This window comes from Phacochoerus africanus, chromosome 3 (genome assembly GCF_016906955.1).
Source record: "Phacochoerus africanus isolate WHEZ1 chromosome 3, ROS_Pafr_v1, whole genome shotgun sequence".
In the NCBI taxonomy this organism is placed as follows: Eukaryota; Metazoa; Chordata; class Mammalia; order Artiodactyla; family Suidae; genus Phacochoerus; species Phacochoerus africanus.
In genome coordinates, this window is record NC_062546.1 from 202,603,428 (window position 1) to 202,621,181 (window position 17,754).

Consider the following 17,754-nt stretch of genomic DNA (forward strand, 5'->3'; position numbering starts at 1 on the left):
AACTTGTCAATTAAGTTCAATAGCCTGGATCTGGAGTTTTTAGAATCAAATAAGGAGTCAGTGATACTGAAGAAAACCAAGGCGCTTGGAGTCAGATAAACCTGGGTCCTGCATCTCCCACATCATGCCTTGGGCAGGTCCTTTTATCACTCCAAAACCCCTGTTTCCTCATCTATAATGTATGAACAATAATACCTCTCTTGCCAGGTTTTGTGAGGATTGTGTAGCAGGCTGTTTTCTAAGTGCCCAAACCAGAATGGAGAGTAAGCGAATTCTAACTACCCTTTTCTTCCAAGGTTGGTTTTGCCAGCATTTCCTAAAGTGAATTCCAGGGAATGCTCATTCCATGAAACCTTCCAGGAGGAAGAGGAGTTTGGGAAGCACTGAATAGCAAGCCCCCTCTGGAACACTTACAAAATACCTTAACAGCTCTGAGGAGTAAAGAAACCTGATGTGCTTTATTCAACCCAGAATTCCCCAAACATGTTTAGGGGAACGTGTTTAGACATCTTTCTTCAAAAGTAGTTACTTACAACAAATAAATCAAGTTGCATATTTTAGAAACAGGGGCTGTGTATTCCTATGTCTGATTTTGCTAAGTCCTTGATGCTCTAAAGTAGTTGCTAAAGGGCACTCCACCTGCCAGGTCTCTACTCAACTCAGTTCAGGGGTGTGTGGATACCCATAACCTTGGACCCCATTAAATGCAAGTGGGGATCCAGTTCCCTTGACGAAGGAGGTCCCCACCTCCCAGTGACCACGTGAAGGGATGGAATGTGGAGATGACCCAAGTCTCTCCAAAGAGGCTCTGGCAGGACCCAGAATCAACCCCATCAACGACATGAACTTTTAGGTGCTAATCAAAATGACTGGTTATTTTTTTATTGCACTTAATTTCAAGAAGTCCTATTTGATATTGAAAATTATGTAGTATAGACTACAGTCAAGTGTGAAATCTCCTTTGGTTTAAGAAACCAAAACATATTTAATCTGGAGAGATTGGGTTATCATCATACCTCCTATTTCATTGCTAGGATTTGAAGATGGAGAAGGAGGCTTTGTGAAGAGGCAATGAGAAGATAGTCATCATCTGCATGATAAAAACCAAAATGCTCTCTCTCTCTCTGGTTTTCAGGTATAGGTCAAATTGCCACAAGAGATTTTTTTTTCATGTTATAATCCTAAAAGTCCAATGCTTCTAAATTGCTTTTCAACCCCTTGCCTTGGGAATGATTTGACCCTTCCCTGAGAGAGGGAAGGGAACCGAGAGCAGAGCAGGCATGGGAAGTGGTTTGTAAAACAGCATCACTGTCATGAAGTTGAGAAAATGGACAGAACCTCATGAAACCTGGAAGAAGTGAGGACAGGAATATACCAACAAACTGGATAACCAAGAAGACATGGATAAATTTTTAGAAACATATGACCTACCAAGATTGAATCATGAAAAAGTAATGATCAACCTATATAACTAGTTAGGAGTCAAAAGCTTCCCAACAAAGCAAACTTCAGGACCAGATGGCTTCATTGGAGAATCTTAACAAAGATTTAAGGAAAAATGAACAGCAATTTTTCTCAAACGCTTCCAAAAACTGAAGCAAAGGGAACACTTTCAAACTTGTTTTATATGGCTAGCTTTACCCTAATATCAAAATCCAACAAAAATACTGCAAGGGAACTTCAGACCAATATTCCTGATGAATACTGGTGCAAAATTCTTAATAAAATGCTAACCAACTGGATTCATTACACATTAAAAGGCTTATACATGACCAAGTGGGATTTTATTCCTAGAATGCAAGGATGGTTCAACAAATGAAAATCAATCAGTGTAATATGCCACATTAACAGAATGTAGGACTGAAAAAACCCCATCTCAGTGGTCATATCAATTGATGCAGAAAAGCATTTTATAGAACATAACTTTCTCTGATGGAAAAAAAAAAGGTAACAAACTAGGAATAAAAGGACACTCGTTTAACATATGAAAAGCTCACAGCTAACATCATACTGAATGGTGAAAAAGGGAAGGTTTCCCTTCTAAGATCAGGAACAGGGCAAGGATGCCTCTCTCTTCATGTCTATTTAACACAGCATTGGAATTCCTAACCAGAGAAATTAGGCAATGACAATAAATGGCATCCAAATTAGAAAGGAAAAAGTTAAATTGTCTCTATTTGGAGATGACATAATCTTATACTTAGAAAACACTAAAGATTTCAAGCAAAAAAAAACTCTTAGAACTTATAAACATATTCTGCCAAGTTGCAGGTTACAAAAATCAACACACAAAAAATCAGTTGCATTTCTATACACTAACAGTGAACAATCCAAAAAGGAAATTAAGAAAGCAATCTCATTTCACATAGCATTGAAAACAAAATATTTAGGAATAAATTTAACCAAGGAAGTGAAAAACCTGTGTACTAAAAATTATGAAACATTGCTGAAAGAATGACGCAGAAAAATGGAAGGACATCCTGTGTCCATGGATCAAAAAATTTAATATTGGTTAAATGGCAGTGTAATCCAGAGTAATCCACAGATTCAATGCAATCTTTATGAAAGTTCCAGTAGCATTTTTTTGGAAGAAACAGAAAAAAAATCCTAAAATTCATATGGAATTTCAAAGGACCTGGTAGAGCTGTAGCAACCTTGAGAAAGGAAAAATAAAGCTGGAGACCTCACATTTCCTGATTTCAAGTCATGTTGCAAGGCTACAGTAATCCAAATACTAAGCATACTGGGATAAAGACAGACATATCAAGATCCCAGAAATAAACCCTCAAGTATATGGTCAAATCATCTTCTTTAAGGGTGCCAAGGTCATATATGGGGGACAGAATAATATTTTTGTCAACAAAATGGTGTTTGATAAACTGTATATCTTCATGCAAAATAAATAAATAAATAAAGCTGGATCCTTAACTTACACCATTTACAAAAAACTAACTCAAAATGGATGAAAAATATCAATGTAAGACCTGAAACAATAAAACTTTTAGAAGAAAATATAGGAGGAAATCAGCATATCACTGGATTTGTTAATGATTTCTTCAATCTGACACCAAAAGCACAGACAATAAAAGTAAATGGTATCATATAAAACCTAACTTTTACACAACAAAGGAAAGAATAAACAGTGAAGAGGCAACCTACAGAATGAAAAAATATTTACAAACCATATACCTGATAAGAGGTTTATATCAGCATACAGGAAGAACTCCTACCGCTTATCAAGAGCAACAACAAAATCTGATTTAAAAATAGGTAAAGGACTTAAATAGACATTTCTCCAAAGATATACAAAAGGCCAATGAGCATACGAAAAAACACAGCATAGGAGAAATATATATCAAAACTACAATAAGATATTAACTCACACCCAGTAAGATGGCCACTATATAAAAAAAGTAGATGATAAGTATTAATGAGGATGTAGAAATATTGGAGTCCCTATGCACTGTTGGTGTGAATTTAAAATGCTGCAGCCACTATAGAAAACTCTATGGAGATTCCTCAAAAAAAAAAAATTAAAAGCAGAATTACCATATAACCTAGCAGTCCTACTTCTGGGTATGGATCTAAAATAATTGAAAATAATATTTTGAAGAGATGTACACACACCCAAGTTTAATGTAGCATTATTCATAATAGCCAAGATAAATGCCTATTAATGGATGAGTAGATAAAGAAAATATAGCATATACGTACAGTGGAATACTACTCAGCCTTAAACAAAAGAAGAATGTCCTGTAATATGGTACAACATGGATAAAACTTGAAGACATCATAGTAAGTCACAAAAAGAGACACACTTCAAGATTCCACTTACATCAGGTATCTGAAAGTCAAACTATTAGAAATAAAAAATAAAATGGTGGTTGCCAGAGGTAGGGGGTTTGGGCGGGGGGTGGGGTGCAACAAGGAGTTGCTCGATGAGCACAGAGTTTAAGTTTTGCAAGACGAAAATGTTTCAGAGATTGGTTACCCAACAAGGCATATAGAGCTAACACTCCTGCACTATTCACTTAAAAATGATTAAGATTGTAAATTTTATGTCAGGTGTGTTTTACTACAATAAAAAAGAAACGACAACAGATGTCACCAGTGGATTTTAAAAGTATGGGTAACTCTTCCCGTCGTGGCTCAGTAGTTAACGAATCCGACTAGGAACCGTGAGGTTGCGGGTTCGGTCCCTGGCCTTGCTCAGTGGGTTTAAGGATCTGGCGTTACCGTGAGCTGTGGTGTAGGTTGCAGACGCGGCTCGAATCCTGTGTTGCTGTGGCTCTGGCTTAGGCTGGTGGCTGCAGCTCCGATTCGACCCCTAGGCTGGGAACCTCCATATGCCACGGGAGCGGCCCAAGAAATGGCAAAAAAGACCAAAAAAAAAAAAAAAGCGTGGGTAACTCTGAACACCTGACATGTAACCATCGATTTACAGGAATGGTATAAAAGTGGCAGCTCTTTTCTGAGATGGGATAGTCTTTAAGAGATAAAACAGGAAAAATAAAATAAAACTAAATATGTGTGAGTGTCCCTATAATTAAATAGCACAACATTTGTCCTTGCCTCTAAATAATATTTGGGAAGAAAGAAGAAAAGAAGTATTTGGCAGCAAAACGTTAAGGTTTGGAGAAGAAGACTTGAGCCTCATAAAAGTGAAAAAGAATCTGATATAAACATTGAGACCTGGTACAAAAGTTATTTTTGCCCCAACTAGTGTCATCTCAGCTATGAAATCATCTTCCCCCAAGTCCTAGGCTTTTGCACCTGTTCGACCTTCCTAGTTTGACCTTCCTCTTTCCAGAGGCGCCCCCTGGGCCTGGTGATTGTGTTCACTGTTGTTCATTGTATGATGCAGGAATTCTGTTGACACCCACATTGCTAATAGAGCCAGGATGGTCTAAGGCTCTCAGTGTTGCCATCCAGAGCAACACAAGTCACGACAGCGGAGGAAAGCCTGTCTGGCTAATTGGAAACGTGGACTTGGCAGGGGACCTGTGTCTAGATGGGCCACTTGGCAAGATGGCACAGAGGGCCAAGGAGAGCAGAGAGGAAGCCCCTTATCAAGGCTGCCACTGGAGGACATGGGTGAGCCAGACGCAATAGAAAGCCTGAAGCTCCATCTATTGGTTTTTCCTGCCAGAGGTCAGGCCCAGAGGGAGGAGCTGGGTTCCAGACCTTGTGGCCCAGCTGTGAGGAGCAGCAAGACGTAGAATGTGGGCCCAGGCCAGCCTGCCAAAAATTGGTAGGATAGAAAAAGATAAAACTGCAAACAAGAGAATGTATCACAAGACCCACTGTTGCTTTGGATTTCCCAGCAAAGTCAACCAGAAGTATCACCTGTGATGAGAGTTCCTCACCATTTACTCTGTGAGTCAGATCCTAAGAGTTTGGAGATACAAGCCCAGCAGCTAAAAGAGAACCACCTATCGACACAACGTCCTCTTGGAAATGCGTCAACCGTGAGAAGGAAATGTTCTGATGATGACCAGAAGGCCAGTCATCAAGAGAACAGACTTCTTTCTAGTGGAGTGACAGTGAGTGGTGATAATGATGGCATCTAAAAACACGGCCCAATCTTCTTGGCTTGAACAGCAACGGAAACCACAAAAAAAAAAAAAAACCACCAAAAAGACAACCTTTTGGGAGAAAACAGTTTCAAATGATGCAAGTGACAAGGGCTTAATCTCTAAAATATGCAAACAACTTATACAACTCAATGGCAAAAAAAACCAACAACCCAACTGAAAAATGGGCAAATAACTTGAATGGACATTTCTCCAAAGAAGATATATGGATGGCCAACAGGCACACGAAAAAAATGCTCAACATCACTAACTGTTAGAGAAATGCAAATCAAAACTACTGTGAGGTACCACCTCACACCTGTCAGAATAACCATCATTAACAAGTCAACAAATAACAAGTGCTGGAGAGGGTGTGGAGAAAAGGGAGCCCTCTTACACTGCTGGTAGAAATATAAATTGGTACAAACACTATGGAAAACAGTATGGCAGTACCTCAGAAAAGTAAATCCAGAACTACCACATGATCCAGCAATCCCACTCCTGGACATATATCCAGACAAACTTTCATTTAAAAAAGATACATGCACCCCTATGTTCACTGCAGCACTATTCACAAAAGCCAAGACATAGGGAAACAACCTAAATGTCCATCAACAGATGAATGGATTAATAAGATGTGGTATATATACACAATGGAATACTACTCAGCCATAAAGAACAAAATAATGCCACTTGCAGCAACATGGATGGAACCAGAGATTCTCATACTAAGTGAAGTAAGTCAGAAAGAGAAAGCCAAATTCCATGTGATATCACATATCTAAATCTAATAGGCAGCACAAATGAACCTATCTACAGAAAAGGAAAAAACTCATGGACTTGGAGAACAGACTTGTGGTTGCCGAGGGGGAGGGGGACAGAGTGGAATGGCCTTGGAGTTTGGGGTTAGTAGATAGAAACTATTGCATTTGGAATGGATGAGCAAGGAGATCCTGCTCTACCTTACTGGGAACTATATCTAATCACTTGTGGTGGAGCAGGATGGAGGATAATGTGAGAGAAAGAATGCACATATATATGTATGACTGGGTCACTTTGCTGCACAACAGAAATTGACAGAACATTGTAAATCAACTCTAATAGAAAAAATAAATATCTTAAAAAAAAGAATAGTCAACGTGGGCTAGACATGAATCTATACCACATAGAAGGGGAGTCGCCAGTCCTCAGGACTTGGGTTCCATAGCATCCCCAAGTCCTAGGCAGGTCATGGTCAGAACTCAGGACCATGGCCAACTGCAATGGAGAAACTCATGCTTGGCGGGTTGGTCTGTTTTCTTCACTGCAGATGACCTCCTTAGCCATTGCCCCAGCACTGCCCTCACTGCTCTCTAGAATTTCCTCAAGCCCATGCTCTGCCCTGGGGGTCTTCCAAACCTTTCCATTCAGCCATACTTTTCTTCCCCACACTGTGCCAGACCTATTCCTGAGTCTGCCTTTTGGAAAAAAATAAAAAAGCAAATGCAAAAATTCAATGTCAGTGACTTTCTAGTATACTCTCCATTAATTGAGGAGGATAGGCACTTAATTTTTTTTTCAGCTGCACCCATAGCATATGGAAGTTCCTGGGCCAGGTATCAAACCCATGCCACAGCAGTGACCCAAGCTGCTGCAGTGGACAATGCCATATCTTTAACCTGCTGTGCCAACACAGGAACTCCAAGGATAGACACTTTAGAACAATGTGTAGTTTATAGAACGTAGTACAAATGCTATTCTTGATCCTTTCCATTAAAAATTGAACATTGAGTTTTTTAAATCAGTGACAAGTATCCTATTAGAAAAGTATTCTATGGGGAAATTGTCCAGATTTTAAATTTTTACTGGATTCTATCCAGAAGGATCATCTGTCCTTTCCATGACCATTTATAATGCTCTAGTTGGTCAAGAACATTTTAAAATGCGGGATCAAAGATTTCAAAGGAACTGTCAACCTCCCACAAACGTGTGCAACATTGTATCTGTGTATGTGGGGGTCTCTGGGGTAGAATCCACATTTGCATGTGATTCTAACTGCACCTGTTCTAATCCCCCACTACAGTTCAAGCACGGCTGCTCAAGGAGAAGATTTGATGCAACTCCTTCAGGAGGTCCAGTCCAATTGTTTGATCCATGCACAAGATGCAGGATTTAAGCAGTATTTTTGTTTAGGAATGAGGGCAAAAGAATAGTATAGGGTCTCACTGCCAAGCATCAGACCATGTAATCCATGTGAGAAAAAAAAAAAAACAATACATGAGATGAGAGCAGTTCTACCACCACTGAGTGTGGTTTGGGAAGAGCTTCAAGACCTCTCAATAGACAACCTTGACAAGTGAAGTATCCATTGAATTATCCATTGAGTAGTTTTTGCTGTTTGTTTGCTTGTTGTTTGCTTGGTTTGTTTTTTCTTTTTTTTTCTTTAACCATCCCTATATCTTATACAGGATCCACTTCTTGGAATCCACGAATTCTCTCATATCTTAAACTTCGGGTAGAGACTCTATTGACAAATTCCAAAATAACTGTCTAGGCTTTGATAGAATCTCCATAAAATCTAAATTATGACAGAACGAAGTCGTAAAGTCCTTCTGAGCCATTACTTACTTCAACTATTCTCTAAGGAAAATGAATTTGAAGTTGGTTGAAAACTGTATGTAAAGATTTTTATTTCCAAGACCTTAATCCTTGAAAGAGTAGACCCCTAAATGAAGCACTTCCCCTTGGAACACAAAGTCAAGGAAAAAAATATACAGTGCACTGGAATTGTCTTTTCTCAAATCTATCCAGATATTGAGGAGAGGGAATGAGGGGGGAGGGGAGAGGGGGAGGGGAGGGGAGGGCAGAGGAGGGCAGAGGGGAAAAGCTTATCAGCTTATCCAAATCTGAAAGCAAAGGACAGAAGAGGATATTCATGGGATGATGAGTGATCCAGGCTTTGCTGATGACTAATGAACTCGCATGTTCAGTTGAGCTGAATTCCCAGGTGGGAAAAATGATTTCAGCCCCACACACTTTTCCTGCCATGGTGCTCAGGAGCCAGTCATGTGGCTCAAGCATTCCTAGCCCAGCTGTTGGATATCTGTTCATGTTTTTGTTTGCAATTAAATCTATTCCATTGTTTAGCATGTCATGGCATTCCAGATTTTTAAACTGAAGTTCCTGGCAGCAAATCCTGAAGAATTTTTTTTTCATTTAGATTATTAAAAGATGTCATATTATCATCTCCCCAGAGGATCAGCCAGCTTGTGCATTTTCATACGGGGCAAGAAGGCAGCCACCCCTACCTCACCGCCCCTCCTTAGCTCTCCCTCCCACCCCCAAGAAAGAGAGACAAGAGAGCACGAGAAATATTAGTGGGGCCCCTGTCTCACTGGTGAGATTTCATGCCCTCCTTCCAACAGCCCAGTGGCTGCGTCTTGCCCCATTTTATAGCTGGGAAACTGAAGCCAGGTGAGCCAAGGTTTTTTGCCCACCACCACACAAACAGAACCCAGACTCCTATGTTTACAAAGCCCAGAGGAAGAACCCCAGGAAACCCTAAGAGGCTGTGCTGGATTTGGCCTTCATGTCGAGGAAACTCTGCATGTCTTTTAGAGAAAAAATAGACTTCTTTGGTGGTGACCAACCACAGATTCTGCATCAACAGAATCTATCTGTCTTCTGCTCTTCTTTTGGATAGGGAGAAAAGAAAATCAGAATTGGCTGTTTGAGACCCTTGGGTGGGTAGAGTGCTGTGTTGCTTTGTGTCATACCATCTCCTGAAGGCAACAGACTCCATCACAGAATGTCATTAAATTCTCATCTTTCTACGTAGCATTAGAAATTCTTTTTTTTTCTAGGCTTCATTCTAAAAAGATTTGAGGTACCTTTTTCCTTTTCGTAACTATCCAAGAGGTGAAACTTAAAAAGACACCTCTTATTATGAAGATTGCTCTGCAGGGCACTTCAGCTTGCTAGCAGTTTCCATCAGAGTCCAAAGACGTTCCCAAGTTATTTTGCAATTCCGTGAAATTCGTTTTCATTAAGTCTACTCAAAGGGTTTTTTCATTTTCCATGTCTGGAAATCTTTTTTAAGAAAGAGACACACACATGCACACAAGGAAATCATTTTCAAACAAAGGCTTAAATACATCCAGAGCTCCCATTTTGAAGGCATTTATTTGGTCTTCTCCAAGCACAGCTTTTTAGAATCAGGCTGGTCCTCTTATCAAGTTCTAGAACTTCTGTTAACTTCTTACGGTCCCATTTTAAATGGGAGCTGCAGAAATAGTGGAAAATCTCAGTGAGACAGCCATGCTGGGAAATGGGAATCACATTTCAGAAAACCCAAGGGGGTCTTCCAGCTGCCCTAACTCCATTTTTTCTTGCCCTTCTTCCCTTTCTTGCCTGAGTCCTGGGAAAATGTCCCCATTCTTGTCCCCAGAGAGGAAGCTAAGAGAGGACTCATTAGGTCCTCGTTAGGAAAGGAAGAGAGTGGACTTTAACATTTTGAAAGAGTTTGGGGGGAATCCTCAAAAGCAAACAATTGGGAACAACTCTAAGAAAGCCCCTCCAAAGAAATGCTTCTGAAGCTGGTTATTTTACAGCTTGAGTCTCCCCTTTCCATCCTGTGAAATGGTGCTAGAGGAGAAGCTATCAGCCAGCATGCATATCCATGAACAATCTCTACTTGACCCCAGCCTCTCAAAGTGTGTCCTGTGATAGCAAGACTATAACCCTTGTGATCCTGTGCTGACTCGGCCTCACTGCCACCTGCTGGTGTCCATGTTAGACACTGAGTGGTAGACTCAAGGTCTGTGGCTCTTCCTGGTACTGTCCAGTAAAACAACATCTGGTCAAGTCTTGGCTATTGTGAATACTGCTGCTACGAACACTGGGAAGCAAGTACCTCTTCAAATTAGAGTTTTCATCTTTTCCAGATATGTGCCCAGAACTGGGATTGCTGGGTCATATGGTGACTCTATCTTTAGTGGGGTTTTTTTTATACATTCTTTTTTCTCACTTTATCCTCTATCATGTTCCATCACAAGTGATTAGCTATATAGTTCCCTGGCCTATATCTTTAGCTTTTTAAGGAAACTCCATACTGTTCTCCATAGTGGCTGCACCAATTTACATTCCCACAAAGAGTTCAGGGGGGTTCCCTTTTCTCTGCACCCTCTCCAGCACTTGTTATTTGTAGACTTTGAGTGTCCATCGATAGATGAATGAATAAAGAAGTTGTGGTACATATACACAATGGAGTATTACTCAGTCATAAAAAAGAATGATATAACACCATTTGCAGCATTAGGGATGAGCCTAGATATGGTCACACTAAGTCAGACAAAGACAAATATTATATGACATCACTTATACATGGAATATAAAAAGTGATACAAATGAACTATTTACAGTAAAAACACAGAAAAAAAATGCATGGTAACCAAAGGGGAAAGGAGGGGAAATCAGAAGTTTGGGATTAGCATATACACACTACCATACATAAAATAGACAACCAACTAGGACCGGAAACTATGCACAGGAAACAGCACAGGAAACTATGCTCAACATCTTATAATAACCTATAATGGAAAAGAATATGAGAAAGGATATGTATAACTGAATCACTTTGCTCTACAGCTGAAACTAACACTACATTATAAATCAACAATACTTCCATTTTTTTCAGTGTATATTTTGTAAAAAAAAAAAAAAAAAAAAAAAAAAAGCCTTTTCAGTGTCCCATGCATAGGATAGAATATTACAGAAAGGCAGGGTTCAGACCTCCCCTGGCAAGCAGACCCCTCCCCATATAAGGTCATGTGAGGATGTGACTGGGGTTATAGTCTTCTCCCCACAAGGGCAACTTGAAAAACCTCCAGACTATGTGCCTAGATTTTGGAAATTTATTTAAGGACATATTCCTAGAGTCCTAGATAATAAACATGAAGAAGAAAGTTCCATATCGGCTGTGGAGAAGCTAGACGCCACAGGCAAATGTAAAAAGCATTTTACCCTCTTCAATAGAAGGGAGCCAGGCAAAGCATTTCCCCCATTTTTCCTGCTAATTATAAACATTAGGCAGAGATTACTTCAGATTTAACATTAAGGAAGAGAGTGCCTTAGAAAATGCTTCAGAAGGAATCACAGAAATGCCCATTCCATTCCTGTCCATCGACAGAGCGCTGTGGGCTCCTGGGCAGGCGTTATCCTCCCCTCCTGCTGGCCATGGACTTGGAGCTCCCGGCCTCCCCAAAATCATGGTGTTCCATTGTAGAACTATTCAAACAAAGTGGCTAAAATGCCTTCCCATCATAAGGAACAATTCAACATCTTTGTTTTCTCATCTGATTCACAATCAAGTCTTGTACAGAAAATTATTTAAAATAGAAAGTTTTTTTTAAAAATTAAGTTGAAGCACCTGCTAAAGATCACCCACACTGGATTGCGTGGGATAGCCTAGAAAAACTCAGTCCGTTCCTATCTCTGTCAGGGATGCTCAGCTCATCCCTCCCAGCATCACATATCTTACGCCTGACATTAAGCTGACTGTCGGGTGCACTCCCCAGCAGCGGGTCTCTAATTGCTTTCTTCCATCTGCTGCCCTAGGCTCAGACCACTGATGGGCTTCCTGTTGCCCCTGCGAGAAACAGCGAGCCCCCCGGGGCACAGGGTAGGCTGTGGGCTCAGCCAAGCTGGCTCTCGTGCTGGGTGCTGGCACAGAGCTGCTGAATCAACTGATGAAGATTCCAGAAGAGAAAAACCAGTTTCCTGGAATGGCTTCTCCTGAGACCTGAGTCATCTCCAGCTGCTGTTCAGCTTTTAATGTCGAAATTCAACGGACCCAGGAGTGCTCCCTTCAACTGGCCAATTCTCAGGGCTCTGGGTCCATGAAAACCAAATCTGGTACCAACCAGAAGGATGTGACAGAAACAGTTCCCACTGCACCTTCCTCTAGCCAGTTCTCCCTTGCAAAAAACTCACAGTCTGTCTTTGGGAGAGGGTTTGGCAGAACTTCTCTTATTTGTCCTATTTTTCTGCTTTCCTTTTTCTTTCCAGATTTTTTTCAAATCAATTAACTCTCTGCTAAATAAAATATACTATGCTGTAAAAGACAGGTCTGTGAAAAAGTGCCTTTCTTTACCTGAAACTCCAAATTCACGATAAAAGACATGAACCCCCTTGATCTTCCTGGCCCCAAACATCCACCTGTAAGGACACGGTACATGCACGAGCACCCAGGAAATGCTGGGTTGGCTTTACTTCCAGTGCTGGGACCGCCGCCCAGAAATTCACCTCTCTGCTTGCATTTCCTCATCTCAAGCGTTAGGGGTGTGCGGTGCACAGCCACCAAGGTAGTAATTTGCGGATATTTCAAGTAGCTAAACAGAAATCATATATTTGCCAGCCAGAGGGCAGGGCCTAACTCTTCGTCACTTTTGTCCCCTCTCTCCACCCCAAAGTTCCATGCCATGGAGCACAACAGGGCTTCTTGAGCCTCAAGGACTATGAGACACACAGACCAAGCAGAGGGTTGGTTTCTTCGCTCTGAGCTGGAATTCTGTAACTCGGGGTCCTAATAGCGGATATCTGAGGTCAATAATCATAAGTCTGGGTCAGCAATATATTTCTTAGTAGCATATACTTAAAAATGGGACATTCAAAATTATACCTGGTGGGAACTTTTTTTTTAATATGCTCAAACAAGTTGCCCCTTGGGAGAAAATAGCAAAGGGCAGGTAATGAAAAGTTTGGGAGTCCCTGGATCAGTTCATCTTCACATCCCTCCGGTTATAAAATTCAAAAATCCTGCATAGATTCAGCACAGCCGGAATAGGTAGGCTTGCTCTGGGTCTGACACACTTTCGTGTCAATTTTTTTTCTCTCTCTCAGTAGATATCAGCCAAATGTTTCCTTTCAAAGTTCTCATTTGCTTAACACCCTTGTCAGAAAGGTATTTTAGAGTGAAGAGTGATTCGTATTAAGTTCACCTCAATACCTTCATATGGAGGTATTGAGGTGAACCCAGGAAAAAAATAAAATTCTAAACTTACATCTGCTTCAGGTATCACAGTCAGACGTTTTTGAAATATGTACTGCAACAGTCTCTAGGTGGGTCCCCAAAGTGACCCACGAGCTCTGCTGACACGTTTATCAACAGATCCTTGAGGCCCCAGAAATCCCACCCCCCCACTTCCACCCCCAGCCGGAGCACCACCGCCACCCACGCCCCAACCTGGCAGAGATTTGTCTGGCGCTCAGAGAGAGGCATCGCCCTCTAGAGGAGAGAGCGCCAAACTGCACTTTCAAGAAAGGACCAAGATGCTGACTCAAATTTCATCTCCTTCCCAAAGCACAGGGACGGAGCAGAAGGCACTAAAATTATGTTTTTAAAAATTAATCTAATGAACTTCTAAAAGAACCGCTCTTTGTAAATCAGGAGTCTGGGGTGTAGAGGGGGACAAGCGGCGTCTTTTCTTGAAAGGGTGGTTTTGCTGCCCAGAGTTTTACTTTGGAGAGAGAACCCACATCAGGAAATACGGCTTGAAGAGAACTTTTCCTTATCCGGCTCAAGGCGCTCAGAAGAAGCAGGAACTTTTGAAAGCTTCCGTGTTTGAAAACCTGAACCTTTTTAAGCTTTCGTTTCCTTAGCAAGAGCTACTCATAGAATTTTTTTTTTTTTTAATGCCAGGTCACTCCTCAAATCGTCAGCTATTTATGCAGCAGTGGTGTGGTTTTTACAGCCTGCTCTCCACAGCTGAAACACCATGAGGAGTTTGCCCCTGTTGGTGGCCGTGGAAAGACTGCCCTGGATACAAAGTCCCCTTTTAGGTGGGACCGCACCCTGGATTCTCCTCCAAGAGATAACACAGCCTCAGGTTCTTCCAAAATGAACAGTCACGAAAGCTAATTTTCAAATAAAACTCTTGGCTAATGTTATTAGCGTGCCTGTAAGACAGTCGCAGGCAGCAGAATTCATGACCTGCCAGTGGATTTTAAATCCCATATGCGGAATTTCACATAAAAGTGAGTGATGACCAAGGCTACCAGTAAAGACGGCGCTTTAACCAGTGGTCTAAATGCTCTGAGCAAGGGCACAGGTAAACCTCCAGGAAAAAATGTTTCTCCGTTTCAAAAGGGAAGGGGCACTGCTCTCAAGCTGTCTTTACACAGCAGCATCCTGGCTTCCTAAGCCAAAACTAAGGTCGGGCGGAGAGCCTCATTTGAGCTGTGACCCCATCAGCAAAAATCAGCTGAATAGAGGGGCGTCTTCCTACTTAATCATCAGGGATGTGTTAGGTTCTAAGCTACAGAATCGCAGAAGGCGCTTAGGATGAGAGGATGACAGGCAGTGAATCCTAAACGCTTTGAAAATAAAGGGAGCCTCCGAAATAAAATCAATTCCTCTTCAGAAGGATGCTCATCTCACATCAAAAACACCCTTGAAGACCCCACGTTTGGACATTCACTCTATATCCTACCACTTAAGGACCACGAGCACGGTGGGGTGGGTCACACACCCTCCCAAAGTGTTGGAAGAGCCCAGGGCCAAGGGCTAGTGTTCTGGAGGCTTCCGCAGCCAGCTTCCAGGAAGGTGGGGTGGCCACACCCTCCGCCCTGCCATGGGATTCTTTCCCAAGTCCTCCCCGCCACCCAGTATCTCCTTAATGGCTTTCTCGCTGCCGTGAGTAGGGAAAGAAAAAAACCAACCTCTCGGTAATGGAAAACCCTTGCCTCAACAAAGGAGATGTCAAGACCTCATAGCCTTTCCTATATCCTGAGTTCCTACAAAAAGCCTCCACTTCCCCACCCCGCTGCTTTCATCCTCAGCCATAAGCCTACACAAGAACAAAGCAAAATGCCAGTGCCGCCTCTCCGAGCCCCCATCCCCAGAGGTGCCCAGAATGAGGGAACCTGCTCAGCTGCTCTGGTCACAGAGCCTTTGTCCATCCCTGGGGACCAGCTCTCTTAGCCGGCACTTCTCTCCCTGCTACTCAGCAGAGCCCCGCGGAGCGCAGCCCAACCTTCCATCACTTTTGATAAAATGTGACAGGAGGACGTTGTCTTCTGGGTGGACAAATCAAATAGCACGTTCCAAGTCTAGATGCAGATTAGTTCAGGATCCTCCGTGGCCGGGCCACCTGCTTTGCAGGACTTTGCTGCTGTCCCAGCCGCCTGCTGATGCTGCGGCCTCGGCAAGGAATTGAGCATCTCAGAGCCCCTGAGCCTTCATCTTTGAGACCAGGGAACCACACCTCAGTGGCTTCCAGCCAAGAGCCTCTTCCTTTCTCTTTAGGGCAGCCAAGAACCCAGAAGGTTCCGGAACGTCCAGCAGCCACCTGGTCTGCAGTATCACTTTGGGGAAGGACACAAACTACCTGGTGTTACAGCCACCTCAGTGCAGTCTTCTGAAGTATTAAGAATGGGTCCCCTGGGGAAGCTGGGGGATCCCAGTTGCAGACTACCTACCCATGTGAGTTCTTGCCGATCTAAGACCCTGCGGTTCTGGCCCCCAAACCGGAAGAGGAAATAGTGTGGGAGCAACTGGATGTTCATGTGCCGAAAAAAAAAAAAAAAGATTTTGATCTAAACCTCATAACTTATGCAAAGATTAACTCCAAATTGGTCATAGGCCTAAATATAAAATAGAAGATGTTTACAGTAAAGCCTAGGAGAGGGAGGTCCCGTTGTGGCTCAGCAGTAACAAACCTGACGAATGTCCACTAACTGTGTGCAGAGCGAGAAGCTGGCTGGCGCAGGCCAAGTCCCCTGTGCCCCTAATGCTTAGAGCAGTTCGTTTGTGGGGTCCTGACCAGCCTTTCCCTCTGCTCCTTGAGCTGGCCGTGAAATGCCCACGTCTGTTTACACCCACAGTCCTCCTCTGAGCCCTCCCAGGAACCCCACCCTTGCGCCAGACCTCATCAGTTTTCTACCACGGTCGCCCCTGAATCAGGTCCCCAAAAGCAGGCTGGCCACGGCCAGGGAACACTTTCCATCCTGGGTGAGAGGACCAGAGAGCCCCACCCTCCCACCAGGGAGCAAGCCCTGGGCTCCGGGCTTGGCACCCGCACCACATCTGGGCAACCCCAGCCGGCCCGTGGCTCCAGGAGCCCTGCCTTATCCTCTGGGCGCGCAGCCCAAAATCGAATTCTTTTCTCCTCCTCTGACCCTTGCAGCTTCTTTAATTAACCCCAGAGGGCAGAGACTCCAGCAGCAACTCCAGATTCCTGAAAAGATGAAGCCCCGGTGGCAATGGCTGAGTAACTCTCGACCTGGCCCTGTGCCTGGACACCCAAGTTACCCCAATCCCCTGGAGGCCGCAGAGGCTGCACCAGCCACGGCGCGTGCGGGGCCCCGCCGGCCACACCGACCTGGGAGAACTCGGAGTCTCCCCAAGCTGCCTCTGGAATCCTCCAGACACTTCTGCGAACAAAGCAGATTCCAGCTGAGCCTCAGAAGAAGGAGACAACGTCAACTAAATCCTGAGCCGAGAAACAGCACAGTCAGGAGAGCAGAGGCTGATGGAGCGTGTGGGCAACTGAGCTATGCCCGCGGGCAGCCTCCTGCTCCACCCAGCTCGGGGCACCAACGGAGAAAGGAAAATCCACTGAATCTTCCAGCGACCAGAAGCTTGTCCCCAAAACCGACTCTACAGGAGTGAACAAGAGAGCCACTAAGAAGTGCTCGCGGGGATGAAGGCATCCCCCTTGGGCCCAGAGACCCAAAACGGGGGACCGGGAGAAGGGGCACTCACCCTGAGCAAACCTGGAGAAGCGAGCGTCCCGGGCTCCGCGCTGCAGTTATGTGCACATCTGACGCATGCTTTCCCCACTCGCTGTGTCTCCTTGTCCTTCTGCAGGAGAGGGGACCCCCGGTGGAGGCGGAAAACTCCCCCGTGGTCCTTGCAGGAGGCTGGCGCGCGGGAGAACTGAGCGGCCTTTGGTGGAGACTGAGCTGCACACTGGACCGGATCCAGTCGGGGATACAGTCAGGGCGCCCTCCAGCTCCTCCCCTCCCTCCTCCGACCACTCCTCTCCCCCTCCCCACGGCGGGCCTGCCCCACACTGTAAATGAAAACCAGACTCTTGTTCTGTTGCTTCTGGCCCCACTGCTGGCTGATGTCACCTCGGCAGGCTGTCTTTGCCCTCGGAGCCCAGAGCTGGACGCCTGCAAACTTGAAAAAAAAAAAAAAAAG

General features: G+C 43.7%; 1 protein-coding gene across 4 annotated transcripts in view; it reads right to left on the reverse strand.

Moving 5' to 3' along the window:
* COL6A3 (collagen type VI alpha 3 chain) overlaps positions 1 to 17,534 on the reverse strand; it is a 91,950-nt gene extending 74,416 nt beyond the window's left edge. For 3 of the 4 annotated variants that reach the window (XM_047773851.1, XM_047773850.1, XM_047773848.1), the window contains exon 1: positions 17,314 to 17,520. The gene's annotated coding sequence lies outside the window, so the exon portion shown is untranslated. Of the gene's footprint in view, positions 1 to 17,313 lie in introns of all 4 variants that reach the window. The other variant, XM_047773847.1, reaches the window with a different exon arrangement.
* Positions 17,535 to 17,754: the final 220 nt, after the last annotated feature.